Source organism: Lampetra fluviatilis, chromosome 12 (assembly GCF_964198595.1).
Source record: "Lampetra fluviatilis chromosome 12, kcLamFluv1.1, whole genome shotgun sequence".
NCBI classification, from domain to species: domain Eukaryota; kingdom Metazoa; phylum Chordata; class Hyperoartia; order Petromyzontiformes; family Petromyzontidae; genus Lampetra; species Lampetra fluviatilis.
The window spans coordinates 14,401,487-14,416,822 of record NC_136286.1 but is presented as its reverse complement, the minus strand read 5'-3'; the positions used below and the strand labels follow the sequence as shown (position 1 = coordinate 14,416,822).

The 15,336-nt window shown below is 46.5% G+C and overlaps 1 protein-coding gene across 1 annotated transcript in view; it reads left to right on the top strand.

Annotated features, from left to right (window-relative positions):
- LOC144935275 (zinc metalloproteinase-disintegrin-like MTP4) overlaps nucleotides 1–15,336 on the top strand; it is a 70,987-nt gene that overhangs the window by 21,469 nt on the left and 34,182 nt on the right. The window lies entirely within an intron of this gene.

The following is a 15,336-nucleotide window of genomic DNA, read 5'->3' as shown; positions in this document are numbered from 1 at the left end:
AAAATTCACGTGGACCGCTCACACGTTTCTGAGATTCAGCGGCGAAGAAAACACCCACCCTGCAACTTGCAGCGATATCGAAAACGGTGACGACATCACAAAAGAGTGTTTCAAACAGCCTACACGACGGCCTTATGCTGCATAGTTTCAGCAGCATAGGTACAACACAAGCAAACGCAGGACCGGTTTTGCCGTTCACGTTCTCATCAGCACACCGGTGTGGAGGGATGGACGTGTATATATGTGAGGAGGCGTATTTATTTTGCTCGCTATATCCTCCGCAAGGACGCTGACGATTATTTTGTACAATAAAATATGTCACTGCATAAACATAAACACACGAAGAATGTGTAGTTAGGTTGTTATTGTTAATTATCCGCTTCTGTGTTGGCCCTTGAGACAAATGAACACTGCACGGCATACACACTTTGGCCTTGAAGCGTTGCCATCGAGGCTGCGTTTTGGTTTAGCCCGGCGTGATCAGCTGGAGCAGTGATGCACGCCAGGAACCGGAGACACTGGCCTCCTCCACAATGACAAGCCCCGGGTACACAGGAACGTAACAGACATACAACGACCTCCGTGTAGCCTCAGCAGTCTCGAGGGGGCAAGTGCTGTTAGCGAGCACCTATTAAGGCCGGCACGGCACACGAGGGGTCGCCTTTGTCTCCCCGGTACGAACGATGTTTACGCAGTGCCGGATTAAGCTAGTGCGGGGCCTGTAGCATATGTTATAAAGGGGCCATGAATTAAAAATGCATAAATATAGAAAATGGCCTTTCATGGTGAAGTAATTGTATTTTTTCATTTGATATACAGCCAGATAATACGACAAATCGCTAACCTTAAACACCCAGTCGTTCAGAAAAGTTGAAGGCAGTATAGTAATAGAGCAAAGTGCAGAATCACTGAACCAGAATTGATAGTTTGAAAGAATTTAGCGCGGGGCCCTTGAAAGTGAAGGGCCAGTAGCATATGTAGCTACTTTTGCTACTAGGATAATCCGGCACTGTGTTGACACACCGCACCAGGTGCTCGTCTATGGCTGGCTCGACCGAGGGGAGGCCCATCAACGGTTCAGACGTTCGTCACCGATGGTGACGTTGAGCAGGAATCGAACTCTGGCCGCCGTCTCCGTAGGGAATGCACAATCACGTACAGGGACACACACACACGCTGACATATACAGGAACACACACACAAGTTAACATATACAGGAACACATACAGGAACATATAAAAAGAACATTAGTAGGAAATGCGCACGTGGCATTGTATATGTGCCTGCCCCAAGCACCTGGGTTTAGCAGCCTGAGTTGCATGCAACAGTGCCCTTGACACATGTCTTGGCCTTTCGTGCAACAAACGTGGTGTAAGTCTGGTGACACCTACAACATTTTGTAAATCGATGATAGTAATAATCCTCATCGTTTACAGCCTGTTGTCAATCCGTGCTGAACGAAAGTTTCCTTACATCACGTGGGGGCGGGGGGTGTTGGTGGACTCTACCTCACCATGTTGGTCAGTGGAGATTGGCGAAGTGGTTGGTTCATAACCGTTTCAGATATTTTACCGGTTTGTCAATCTGTGGCCGGGAATCGAACGCAGGTTCCTGCGTTTATAGCTTTACGTGATCCACTGCACCATTGAATCGAGTCATGACTTAGGAGTGAATTACAATGTTGGTCCATAACCGCAATGTGCGAGTTTGTTTAAAGTTGATGTATTTTTCAAGGAAGGACGCCTGGATGTACATATACAAAGAGAAAATAACATTGTTTTAGAATTAATTTTTGAACGGCCTGTTTCTGCAGGCCTTAGAACCTGGTGGAAAAAACAACTAACCGTGAACGTGTTTTAGTAGGCCTCATTAACAACACTTCACAACATGAAGAAATCCAAAGCATGAATTGAAAAAAAAAATTTGAAAGTGCAATATTGCAGCCTGTGATTCAAATAATGTCTGTATTAGTATCCTTGGTAATAGTCTGTGAACGAATGTGAGATTTTTACAATCGGTTCCATGTTCGAGTGGCCATCTTGGACTTATTTTTCTAAAGTCTGACCCCATGACCATGAGCAGATAACCACCGATTTTCCTGATACGGTAGAATTGCATGCAGTATTGTTTTAATTTTACAAATTACGTTTGTAAGTTAAATAAAGAAACACAATTCCTGGTATAATCCATCTAAAGCGTCCCTCAGTGTGTACTGTATATTTATTAGATTTCAATAAAACCAGATCATAATTTGTAAACAGGCTGTGTGTGGGAAATTTTAACAAAATATACATGCTTAACAAAATAAACTAAGAAAAAAAACAAATTTGAGATTGCTTTAATATAACCAAGTTGGCCAACCAAACTTATGGCATAATGAAATGTCTGATTGATTGCCAAGTTGAAGTAATTGTTATTACTGCTGGAAAAATAAACTATTCATGCGTGCGTGTGATTAGCGAGGGGTCCGATCCTTAAAGTGCAATGTGTGCACTTGATATTGCACATATGTGTTACGTTCCTTGCTTATAAATCTTGTGAATGCATCATTAACATCATCCATGGGTTGACTCGCCCCACAGATGTAAGTAAGAAATATAAATTTAGACATCCCACTTGTCAGACTTGTGGACCGACAGGACCAAGTGCTTATGATAAAGATCTTGGGTTCGATCGCGTAAATGTAAACTTTATGATTAATAATATTGGTCGTAAAAGTCTACGTGTTAGAAGCAAGTTGCTATAAGTCAGTACCTATTAAGCCGTGAGATGACATGCATCATGCCTGCCCATCTTTGTCTCGCCAGGGCTGATGTGTTTTCTCTCTACTGTAACCGGGTGTTCATTTTAGATCAAGTCGACCTGAGGTGGCATGGGTCAAGGCTGATATTTTATGTTCCAGTGTTGCTTTGCATCGACAGCGATGGGCCCAGGTTTCACTGAGAATGTGGTGCGGTGATCCTCGCACCGCTCCTCACACAAGTACACACGTGCGCATACCGCGCCGCTCTCGCGCTCACTCACTGATCGAAGCCTGGAACGCTGTTGCACTGAGGAGACACAACATTAAACAGCAGGAAGCCTGCTTCGCTGTCCAAACCGTAGGTGGACTGAGACTAAACTCCAACACACATATGGCGGTTGTTGTTCAGGGCCAATTGAACTGGCGAACTGAATTGATAATGATTTCGCCTCCAGAGTATGCATATTGCAATAACTTAGATATCAATTGGCCTCGAGCCCATACCATGCTGTTGAGCAATTTCGACAGAGATACTCAATACTAGTCAAACCGTTGCCAACACTTTTAATAATATTGTGCAAGAGCTGCAATATTTTTGTTCAAGTGAACCGTTGCTGTGTGCACTTTTTGACCACAGAGCGAGGCAGACACACTGATTGGTCTCAGCCATCCATGCCCCATCCCAGTGTTTTGAATACCCCCATCATTTCGATGGCACCTGTTGGGAATAGCAGCGGCAGATGTGTGTTTGCTTGCTTGTGTTTTGACTGGCACAGCATGACTGCATATATCGAAGTGCTTTTGCAATACTTTCAGTCAGTGGCGGCTCCTGCAAAATCTCTCAGGGAGGGCAAATGTCTGGATGATTGATAAGGATAAGGACCACCCATGCAATGGATAAATTAACAGCTTAAGCATGTAAAGGCAACTTCACTTCTTTAATATTAATGAAAAATAAAGTGACTCTTACAATACATCTTGTTTGTTTCTATACTCACTATTAAAACAAACCACTCAAGTTTCTTTTATTAAAGATTCCACTAGGTGGCGACAAATTATATTGTTGGATGAAACGTGCTTACGTATGATGACGTAAGCACGTATGATGACGTAAGCACGTTAGGGCGAGCCCTCCCGGAAGCCATAGAGAATGCATTGCAGCGCCCCCGTTCGAAAAAAAACATCTTTGAATGTAAGTCTATGGGACCACTCGGGGCGATTCTCAGCCGGAGTGAAATCGCCCAAAAAGAGGCGGTACTCCACAGAACGTGACATGACGCTGATTGGACTATATCCAGAGGCACAGTGACGGCTAGCGTGACTCTGTGGTTGAATGACATTGGTGGTGCGTCGCCCAATCGCCCTAATGAAGAAACCGCCCCTGCTTTCAGTGTTGTCTGCAAACCTCTGGCATGCAGAGATGCGTGCATGTTCACTACCAACATCCTGAAGTCCTTTGGCATTGGTGAAGGGGGTGGGGGGGGGTGGTAGAGGCAGGATGCGGAGTTCGGGGAGTTGCCTAGGGGGACGGACGAGGCTGTTGCGATCCAGGGAGCACTGCTCCGTGTACGCAGGGGGCACTCAATATCGACCCTTGTTATTATGCCCTCTGGCCACTCTAAGCCTGGGCAGGGGGTTTAATGCAAACCAGACCTTTTTTTCTGTAAAATGACCGATTCTCTGAAGAACGAGCGCACTTCCTTTGACGTTAATTCAGGCGGCACGATGCGGGCCCGCGCCGTTGGCTCACGCAGCGGCCGCAAGGAAATTCACGGAAATCCTTTAACCACCTCACGGAAATTTGCCGTGACTCTACAGAACATCTTTTTAGGGTTTTTTTGTCAGCAGGCACAAGACATCCCCCACCCCATTCTCTTGCTGGCATCTTGAGAGAAAAAAAAACAAAGTAAAACATTGGTTACATTGCAGATGGTGAGAGCTGGAGACCTTCATCCACCAGTGGGTTAACCCTGGCTACTGAACCAATTTTTTTTTGCAAAAAACACATTGTAGCCGTTGATACATTATTCATGGCTCACAATCTTCCGTAGGAATTCCAGCCCCCCCCGCCCAACCATGACAGTTTGAGAAAATCTAAACACTCATGTGTTTTTCATTCACCATGGTTTGGTGGTTCTGTGTTTATTTTCTCCCACAAGGATATATTACGACTGCCAGTAATATTTATCTGCATATTCACATTCTCCCATAAATACATGCCCTTTGGCAATAAACAACAGGTCATAACAGACAACGGTGATTGCAGAGTTCATGGCCCACAATCTATTGGAGTTGAGCTCCAACTCCATTGTTATGGGGTCAGACTTTTCGATCCCTAGCATTGGGGAATAGTTATTTCGCAGTGATGAGTTAAGGTCAAGGCTCCATATCAGCTGGGCCTGTGCAGGCCCGGCACGCCACGCACAGTGTACCTCTGTGCTTGAACTGTGGCTACGAGTCACGGACCTACTCCTATGCACCAGCGTCCAACAACCTGCAAAAATATTCGGTGAGATATTGAGCCCCGTTTACTGTAATCAGATTAGCGAAGGCAGGTGCCATAATATCACGTGATTACATGTTGGCAGCGTGTAATCAGATTATCTTGACTTAGTGTGGCCCAATTCATGGAGTTTTAGGGTTGCCGTTCTCTAAACAAAGAGCAGCTTCAGTTAATGGGCACACAATGGACCTACTTGTTTTCAATGACGTCGGAGGATCTTCAACGTTCACTTTGAAACAGATTGGGCGTATTTCATCGTTGATACATGCGCAGTGTTAACCAGGGTGAGCTGCTTGGCTTGAACCGTGAACCGCCAAAAAAAGTGGCTAACGCGCTATTGCTGGTCCATAGCTATAATGACTAATATTTTTGTTTCAAAATAGGTTTGCAAAAACATTAATGGGTTGCAAAATATATCTAATCCAAAGCTATGCATGGTATTTAGCGAGCGAAAGCTTTCTGCAGAATTCTGAGCACTGGCTGAATGTCCTCGTGGTTAGAGCATTAATCTCACAACTGGAAGTCTTTAGGTTCAAATTCCGGTCATTTGTTAATTCAACCCTTCACCCCCCTGAGGTTGATAAAACGAGTACCACTTTGGAGGTTGTCAACAATGTGTGTCCTGTGAAGTGACTGGCCCCTGGCACAGGCATTTGTAATCTCCACCAATGCCTCAGGGCAGTGAATGCTGACAATCGCTGCACAATGCTTGCTTGACTCACCAAGCCAGATCAGATTGCCTCGTGGAGAATTATATGAGTGGGAAAGAAACGTCCCGAGCAGGACTGCATGACCGTGTTGGGTTTTTAATTTGTAGCAAGTTTGGAAGAAAAAACTAAATGGAAATTAAAAGCCGATGTAGTATCTGGAAATTTATAATGTTTTGTTAGGTTAAGGACACCCAATATTTTATCAAAAACAGTGCGGCGAATCTCTGCGGTCACTGACCACGTACGTGGGAGACTTCTACGGCTCCCCTTCGGCCTGCTGCGCCGATGCGGACGGCGCTTCTTCGGATGCCAACGCCGATGAATCACAGCGCTTCTGAGGCAGGGCTCGAGCATGCAAGCCGACTCACGCCATCCATCGCGCTGGCCTGTGGTGGCGCGCCCTGGGTTTGTTCGGCGGAGGGGGCTCTGGATTTATATCTGTTTTTAATTGCAGGCGCCAACATGTTTTATTTCGGTGTGTATACGTTGTATTTTTTAAATTCCTTCATAAACAAGAGATTACATTTGCTCTGTTGGAGTTGCGGAAATTAAAGAGGTGAGCGATTATCTTTCTGGTATTTTACAAATATTAGAGGAATGTTTTCCCTTTACGATGACACCATTATGTCAGTGTCACTCCACAATGGTGTTCAGTCGTGTCTGTGATCCAGCACTGTGGAAGCTGCGAGGGTTGGTGGCTCACACCCAGTTGTTGTGAAGCTCACTTCCCGTCGGCGTCGCGGTCGACACAACAAGTGTGGACCCCATCTGTGTGGGATACAGTATCTCCCCCTCGCATGTGTGCATTTTGATTGGAGTGATCCGGTTTCCACCAACGTGTCAGCGCTTGTCAATTGGCCGATAACGACTCAATATATGTCGAGGGCCGCAGAGCTTGGCTGACTCGCCGCGTGGGCGACTCTCCCGCTCGTCCGTGGGTCCTCATCGCTCCTCTGAGTCATTCGCTCACCGAGCCTAGGCCATGAACAAGGCTAATGATGTCATGGGACCTCCTTTGCCAGTACCAAATATACTAATAGGGTTTTTCCCCTTTTTGCTGGCAACAAAACTGACACCTTTTGCAAGGAATAATGTTTACATTAACCACAACAAATTGCAGTCAAATGAAAACAAAAAACAATACTCTGATAATTTATGCATTGTCCTTGAAACTGATTTGACTACAAGTATTGTGGTTAATGTAAACATGATTCCTTGCAAAAGGTGTCAGTTTTGTTGCCAGAAAAAAGGGGAAAACCCCTATTAGTAAGGCTAATGATGCTTTGATACTTGCAGTATTGCCTTTGTTACTGTTTGTCTTTTGACGTTCTCTGGTCTAATTAAACTAATCTATAAACTAAACTGAAAGACAATAAAACCGGTGAGACAAGGCAATAAAGAAGACTCTCTTTGCTGTAGGACTAATCGTTTTCAAAGGCAATGCGTAAACTATCAGAGCACGTGCGTTTGCATGTTTTGCCACAAGTACGCGTAGCTGATGCAGACTGATGCCTTGCAATAGCCGTGCCTATATGGCGTTTAAACATCTTAACACTTCCCGTTTTGTTGCCAGAAAAGTGTGAAGCCTCTTCTTCTGTTTGTTCCCCCCCACCCTCAGCAATCATTGCACCCACATAGACATCACCCCCCCTCCCGCCCCCGTGGGCCACCCACACATCTCGTGCCAAATACTTCTGAACAGAGGCCGTCCGAGCCGAGAGACGTGCTCTGTACGTATGCACCTCGAACTTCTCTTGCTAGCCGCACATACAGTCAAGGGGAGCGGGGGGGGGGTCACCCGTTTAGACTCCGTGGTCTCCAGCCCAATCCCCCACTGATGGAAGCACCCCGCGTGAATGCGATGCGCGTGGCCTGCGCACACAGATTGTGAAACCTCCGGCTAACGCAGGCTCCTGCCAAGAGGAAACAGTCGCCCTTCTGTGTCTCAACGCTCGGCCCTGCCGCCCCTCGGTGACTCGCAGCCCTCGGCAGCGTGGCTCCCCCCGCTAGGGCTCGGCACTTGCAGCTTCCCTTGATGTAGCGGTGACTTGGGGGTCACCTTTAGGAAAAGATAACACGACGGCCGACGATTTGTAATGTGAAAAGGAACGCTAAAGAGAAGAGAGACCTTTCCCTGCTGTGCCGGGCTTGCTCATGGATCTGTTCGGCCCGCTAAAGGACGTCTGTCTCCTGAACAGTTGTGCTGCTAAGAGGAGTCATCTACAATCTATTTTATTTGGAAGTATTAGAATAAAATTTACTCATTTAGGGCTCCAACACCTCGCATTCGATTCTATATCGCTCGAGGCATCTAATCATTCAACATTACTTAGCATTTGTTATAGGCAGTAACCTGTATCCTCCAGGTTCAATTTTGCAATAAATTACGTGAGACATACGGGTTAATGATGGCACCTAAATTTTAGAGGGTCGTTTCGAATGCGTTTCTGCATTTCGAAAACACTCTTCACCGAGATGGAGGAACCTGAGATGGAGGAGCTGAGATGGAGGAAGCTGAGATGGAGGAAGCTGAGATGTAGGAGCCTGAGATGGAGGAGCCTGAGATGGAGGAACCTGAGATGGAGGAACCTGAGATGGAGGAGCCTGAGATGGAGGAACCTGAGATGGAGGAACCTGAGATGGAGGAGCCTGAGATGGAGGAACCTGAGATGGAGGAACCTGAGATGGAGGAGCCTGAGATGGAGGAACCTGAGATGGAGGAACCTGAGATGGAGGAGCCTGAGATGGAGGAACCTGAGATGTAGGAGCCTGAGATGGAGGAGCATGAGATGGAGGAGCCTGAGATGGAGGAACCTGAGATGGAGGAGCCTGAGATGGAGGAACCTGAGATGGAGGAACCTGAGATGGAGGAGCCTGAGATGGAGGAACCTGAGATGGAGGAACCTGAGATGGAGGAGCCTGAGATGGAGGAACCTGAGATGGAGGAGCCTGAGATGGAAGAACCTGAGATGGAGGAAGCTGAGATGTAGGAGCTGAGATGTAGGAGCTGAGATGGAGGAATCTGAGATGTAGGAGCTGAGATGAAGGAGCTGAGATGTAGGAGCTGAGATGGAGGAATCTGAGATGGAGGAGCCTGAGATGGAAGAACCTGAGATGGAGGAAGCTGAGATGTAGGAGCTGAGATGTAGGAGCTGAGATGGAAGAACCTGAGATGAAGGAGCTGAGATGTAGGAGCTGAGATGTAGGAGCTGAGATGGAGGAATCTGAGATGGAGGAGCCTGAGATGTAGGAGCTGAGATGAAGGAGCCTGAGATGGAGGAGCCTGAGATGGAGGAACCTGGGATGAAGGAGCTGAGATGGAGAGCCTGAGATGGAGGAACCTGAGATGGAGGAACCTGATATGTAGGAGCTGAGATGTAGGAGCTGAGATGGAGGAGCTGAGATGTAGGAGCTGAGATGGCGGAATCTGAGATGGAGGAGCCTGAGATGTAGGAGCTGAGATGAAGGAGCCTGAGATGGAGGAGCCTGAGATGGAGGAACCTGGGATGAAGGAGCTGAGATGGAGAGCCTGAGATGGAGGAACCTGGGATGAAGGAGCTGAAATGGAGAAAACTGAGATGGAGGAACCTGGGATGAAGGAGCTGAGATGGAGGAACCTGAGATGGAGGAACGTGAGATGGAGGAACCTGAGATGGAGGAGCCTGAGATGGAGGAACCTGAGATGGAGGAGCCTGAGATGGAGGAGCCTGAGATGAAGGAGCTGAGATGTAGGAGCTGAGATGAAGGAGCTGAGATGTAGGAGCTGAGATGAAGGAGCTGAGATTAAGGAGCTGAGATTAAGGAGCTGAGATGAAGGAGCTGAGATGAAGGAGCTGAGACGTAGGAGCTGAGATGTAGGAGCTGAGATGAAGGAGCTGAGATGAAGGAGCTGAGATGAAGGAGCTGAGACGTAGGAGCTGAGATGTAGGAGCTGAGATGAAGGAGCTGAGATGAAGGAGCTGAGACGTAGGAGCTGAGATGAAGGAGCTGAGATGAAGGAGCTGAGATGAAGGAGCTGAGATGAAGGAGCTGAGATGAATGAGCTGAGACGTAGGAGCTGAGATGAAGGAGCTGAGATGAAGGAGCTGAGACGTAGGAGCTGAGATGAAGGAGCTGAGACGTAGGAGCTGAGATGAAGGAGCTGAGATGAAGGAGCTGAGATGAAGGAGCTGAGACTTAGGAGCTGAGATGTAGGAGCTGAGATGGAGGAATCTGAGGTGCAGTCGCGCTGGGAACCGCCGTCACGCGTGCCTCACATCGTGAAGCGCAGTCGCAGCCGTAATGTGAACATTGAGAGTTTGCTCCAGATGAATCATTGCACGATGTCATCACATATTCTGTGTGGTCACGTTTCACGACGTGGCTCATGCTTCCCCCTTCCCCCAGTCATTTTCTGCGAACAGTCTCAATTCAATATAATTAGCAACAACAACAACAATGTTGAACAAAATGTAATTAAAATGTTCATATATCCGGTTACCTAATGGGCCAATCAGCTTCGCATCCTGATCATTCAACACTCGGTGAAAGAAAGTGAACCTACTTTGTACATCTACGTGGATTCCGACATCGGAAATGAAAAGCACGTGAAGATGTTTTGAACGTGAGCCCGAAATGCATCCAGCAGACGTCGAAGAGAAACATCTATGCCCACAAATGCTCTGCCGCATGACATCAATTGTCTCCGTGTAATCTCGGGGCTTTGCGACCTTCACCATTGACTTTTGGTCTCAGATAACGAACGCTAAGTGCCCCTGCTGCTGCTGCTGCTGCGGCAATTTGTGGAGCCCTGCGGGAGAGTGGTGGCTTCGAGACGCTCGGCCGGCTCCTCATTACGACGGATCCCTGCTATGATCCAGTTCTTGTGCATTGTGCGTGCACAGCCCATTGTCAATCCACTGCTAGATGAGGGCCTCCCCACGCCATGTGGGTCATGGGGGTTCGAGCGCACTGAAGCGCGTCGGTGCCTGGTCGGTCATGGTGGTGAGCGAATATTTCGGAGCGGAGGAGTTCAGTTCAGCGGTGAATTTGAATGCCCTTGCCCTCTTGAGTATGCTTGGCTTGTTTCTAAAGTGTTGGGCAATTTGTCAAGTTGTGATGGTGTCGTAGGATGTATTGGCCGAACCAATTACGTAGATGGTCATGAAAACAACACAATTTTTTTTAATTGTGATGCTGTCGTAACTCACCGACAAGATTAAATATTCTGCATGCTCTGTGCTTTTAGTATTGTAAACAGGTAGAGAGGGGATTGGCAGACGGCTGGTAACAATGATTGTGGACTGTGCATGTGCGCGTTTGTGTCTTTGTGTAGTTTGTGTCTTTGTGTAGTTTGTGTCTTTGTGTAGTTTGTGTCTTTGTGTAGTTTGTGTCTTTGTGTGGTTTGTGTCTTTGTGTAGTTTGTGTCTTTGTGTAGTCTGTGTCTTTGCAGCTCAGGCAGACTTCAATGTTGCTCCGAGTGATTACATTTTTTTGGAAAGCTGTGCTTTCCAAGACGCACACGTGATTTTGTACAGAAATTCCGATTACAAATGCAAACAGGAGTTTGTAACCATATATCAGTTTTATTTTTTTAAACCTGACAAATGGTGCGCTGTGGAATTGTGTGTAATTATGATAATCCCCTGGTATGTACAGTTGTGTGCACTTAGAGGCTTGGGATGATATTTCCGTACACTTTTGTAAACTGAGATGGGACGATAATTTTCCGTGCATTTTTATTAAAAAAAAGGATCAGAATTATAAGCTATGAATACTCCATGGAAGACATTCAGGAGAATGCTGCCTCCTCACACAACGCTGTAAGATCTGGGGCACAATTATCCCGGATGGATTTGTGTGTGGCAGAGAGTTCTGTTGGTGGTGGGAATCTATTAAAACTAAACTATTCAACAATTTTTATTATTTTACCAGGTAAGGCCCACTGAGCTAGTTATCTCTTTTTCAGAAACGACCTGGCCACAAATGATAGCTCAACGCAGTGGCTTATCACGTGGAAATTTACAGCAGCCAAATACTCTAAAAGCACGTTCATTCTAATTGTGGAGGGAAAACCCGGAGGACCCGGAGAAAAAGCCACACAACCACGGGGAGAGACATGCGAACTCCAAATATAGAGGGGTCAGGGTCAGGGTCGAACCCACGACTTCCTGTATACCAGGCGAGGTAGTTAACATCTCCTAGCCACCGAGTCACCCAACCTCTCTGGTGGCACCCAAACTCTGTTGTACGGCAGACGTTTGATATTGAAGGTGGCGCTATCCACACACTTCAGCCCAGAGGCACTGGCCAATCCTAAATGAGGGCTGGAGCAATAAGGGAGTTCCACCTCAGTATCATGACATCCTGGCACGGTTAGCCCGTCCCAAGGGCAAGACCGAGCGCTCAGGGCTCCTTATTCACCGTGCTGAGTGAAATGGTCCCACGAACAACAGAACCATCCAACCAAGGACGTAGAAGATACATTGGCCATGCAGTGGAACGATTCTAATTCAAGTGCCTCATCCGCTCCGCCGTGTGATTTGTTATTCCCCCGGTAGTACGCGCCGTCAGCGGAGAGAGTGTGAGCATCTGTTCTTTGGATTTAAATGAACTCCGCTTGCCAGTCTTGGCCGATAGACTTTGAAGCAAGCGTAGCGACGTGTCATAAAAAATCCGCGGAGGGCAATCGAATGCCATTTTCTGCGAGCTAGCGAGTATATTGTTTCGAGTGCAGTGGAGTACTCTTGAGCCTACCGCAACTCCTGCCTGCCATGAAAGCTCTCGTCTTGTCGGAGATTGGTCTCACAAACATGACATCGCATCGTGTAGCTATTTGTGAATCGCTTCAAGAGGCCGGATACCACTCAACACCAGATCTTCCGTGCGTGTGTCAGCAATTTGATATATTCGATAAGATAATAGGTGTTTCCCCTTTTTTCTGGCAACAAAACAGGTGTTAAGATGTTAAAACACCAAACTGAAACCTTTTACAAGGAATCATGTCTGCATTAACCACAATACTTGTGGTCAGAATGCAAACCAAAAACATCCTCTGATAATATATGCATTGTCCTTGAACTGGTTGGTCCACACCAGAGACAGCTTCCTTTCGAGCCTCGTCTCAAACGGTGTTAGACCACAGGATAATAAATGCATTGTTTCAAGGACAATGCATATATTATCAGAGTACGTTTTTTGTTTGCATTCTGACCACAAGTGTTGTGGTTAATGCAGACATGATTCCTTGTAAAAGGTTTCAGTTTGGTGTTTTAACATCTTAACACCTGTTTTGTTGCCAGAAAAAAGGCGGAAAATCTATTATCATATTTTGGTATTGGCAAAGGAGATCCCATGATATATTCGATAAGGGTTTACTCACTGACCTGGGCTAAGTTGACTGAATTTAAGACACACATTGAGTGGGTTTTCTTGATGCGTCAGTGACGAGGCTGAGGGCTACCGACTGTGCACACTTTGTGTGCTCCTCTTTAACCACACGTGGTTTCTACGATTTGAACCGAAGTCTCAGGACAAATATTATTTAAACATGAGCACCTCTGAGCCACCCCGCGTGTTGCCATGTCGTGACAGTAGAGCATATGCTCTTCGAGGACAAATATTATTGAACAGTTGTCCAATATTTATTTGTGATTGTAACCACACAGCCAACACATTGTGTACGTCCTGTCTCACTTAACCGCGGCCTGTGACCCTAGCACGGGGAGTGATAGATTACACTCCGCGCATTAACCCCACATGCACTTCCCGAGGTGGTTGCTAAGTGAATAAATGCACGAGGTTACACTGTGATGAGCCTGCCTGCCTCTGAATGTGCGGCGAGTGGCGCGCGGTCTGGAAAGACGCTCACAATTATTGGCGGCTGAGTGTGGGTTTTCGGTGATTCTTAATGTCCACTGTTGCTGAGATTCCTACCCAAGTCAGAAGTGGAAATGCCTCCTTGCCAAGGTTTTACGTTCGGGTGGTACTGAGTGAGTGAACAGCGTAAATTAGACAATTTGTGGTTGGGGCAATCTCTGTCTCTCAAAGGCAAATGAAAGCCTCTCGTTATCAAGCGGTTTTAATCATTTCCTCTCGTTCTTTTGCAGTGGTTGTTATAATGTCTGGTTTGATTTGCATACAACCTGGTTTTCGGGAACGCCTCTTCCAGTGTCACGATGAATAACTTTGGCCAAAGTGTGTCTCCTTGTCTGACTCCTCTTCCAAGAAGTGAAACATTGGGCAAAGAAAATCGAACAAAATCTGATGAGAGTGCAGAGAAGCGTGGAGAGATGTACGTTTGGAATGGCACCGAGAGACATGACGAGGAGTAGTACGGTTCAGAGAAGGAATGCTTGAGGCAAGTGCTGTTAACGAACACAAGCGGGGTGGGTGGTCAGCACCACGCCCGGCCGCCTTTGTCTCCCCTTGTGGTGCCATATTCACGTCCCACAAACTAGTATCTATTTTATCACCCGGAGAAAATATGGCCAGTCGACCTTCCACCCGACCACCAATTCAACTTGCACCCTTCCGATAGCGAGCGTTGCATTCCAATTAAAGCAACAATCGACTGGTATTACATATGATTGTGTAATTATAATTTAAATATACTGCTGTATGATTATAGAATAGTGGGTCAAACACGAGATGTTTTGCTACCGACGGACAACGTTACTGCTTTGTAAAGGCCACATCCTGATCCAAGCAACGTCACATGATTAACAACATCCATCTAAGAATGTTTTCTTTCAAAAACAGCGCACGATTTATGTTTGTAAAAATGCCATGATCCAGGATGCAAAAAAACAACAACTATTTGAGTGTTCTCATAAACAACGTATGAGCTTATTGCTCGGAAATCCCCCAAATAATATTAAGTGAAAAGGAAAATTTTGGAAAATAAATGTTTTTCTTCGAGTGAATGTTTTTTTTTCCAACAGGAAAACAGTTTAATTATTTAACTCTTTTCACTGGGGGAATGTTTGCGTGTACTTTTCAGCTCTTGTTAATTGTATAATTGTCCCTGGTTTTCTTCCGTACATCATATCTCTCTGCCAGTATTACACTGAGAGACAGAGAGAGAGAGGGGGGCACGTGGATCAGGGAGCGAACATAAATCAAAGCCATCGATGATTTTCCAAATGAAAATGAAAACGTGATTGTGAAGGGAAGTTTATAGCGCCAGAAGGGACGGGAGCCAAATCTGGTGACATAATGGAATGGCAGCCAAATAAAAGAATGTGCATGAGAGGAAGACCACCGCTGAGATGCTGGTGGTGGTGATGGTGGTGGTGATGGTGGTGGTGATGGTGGTGGTGATGGTGGTAGTGGTGATGGTGGTGGTAGTGGTGATGGTGGTGATGGTGGTAGTGGTGATGGTGGTGGTGATGGTGGTGGTG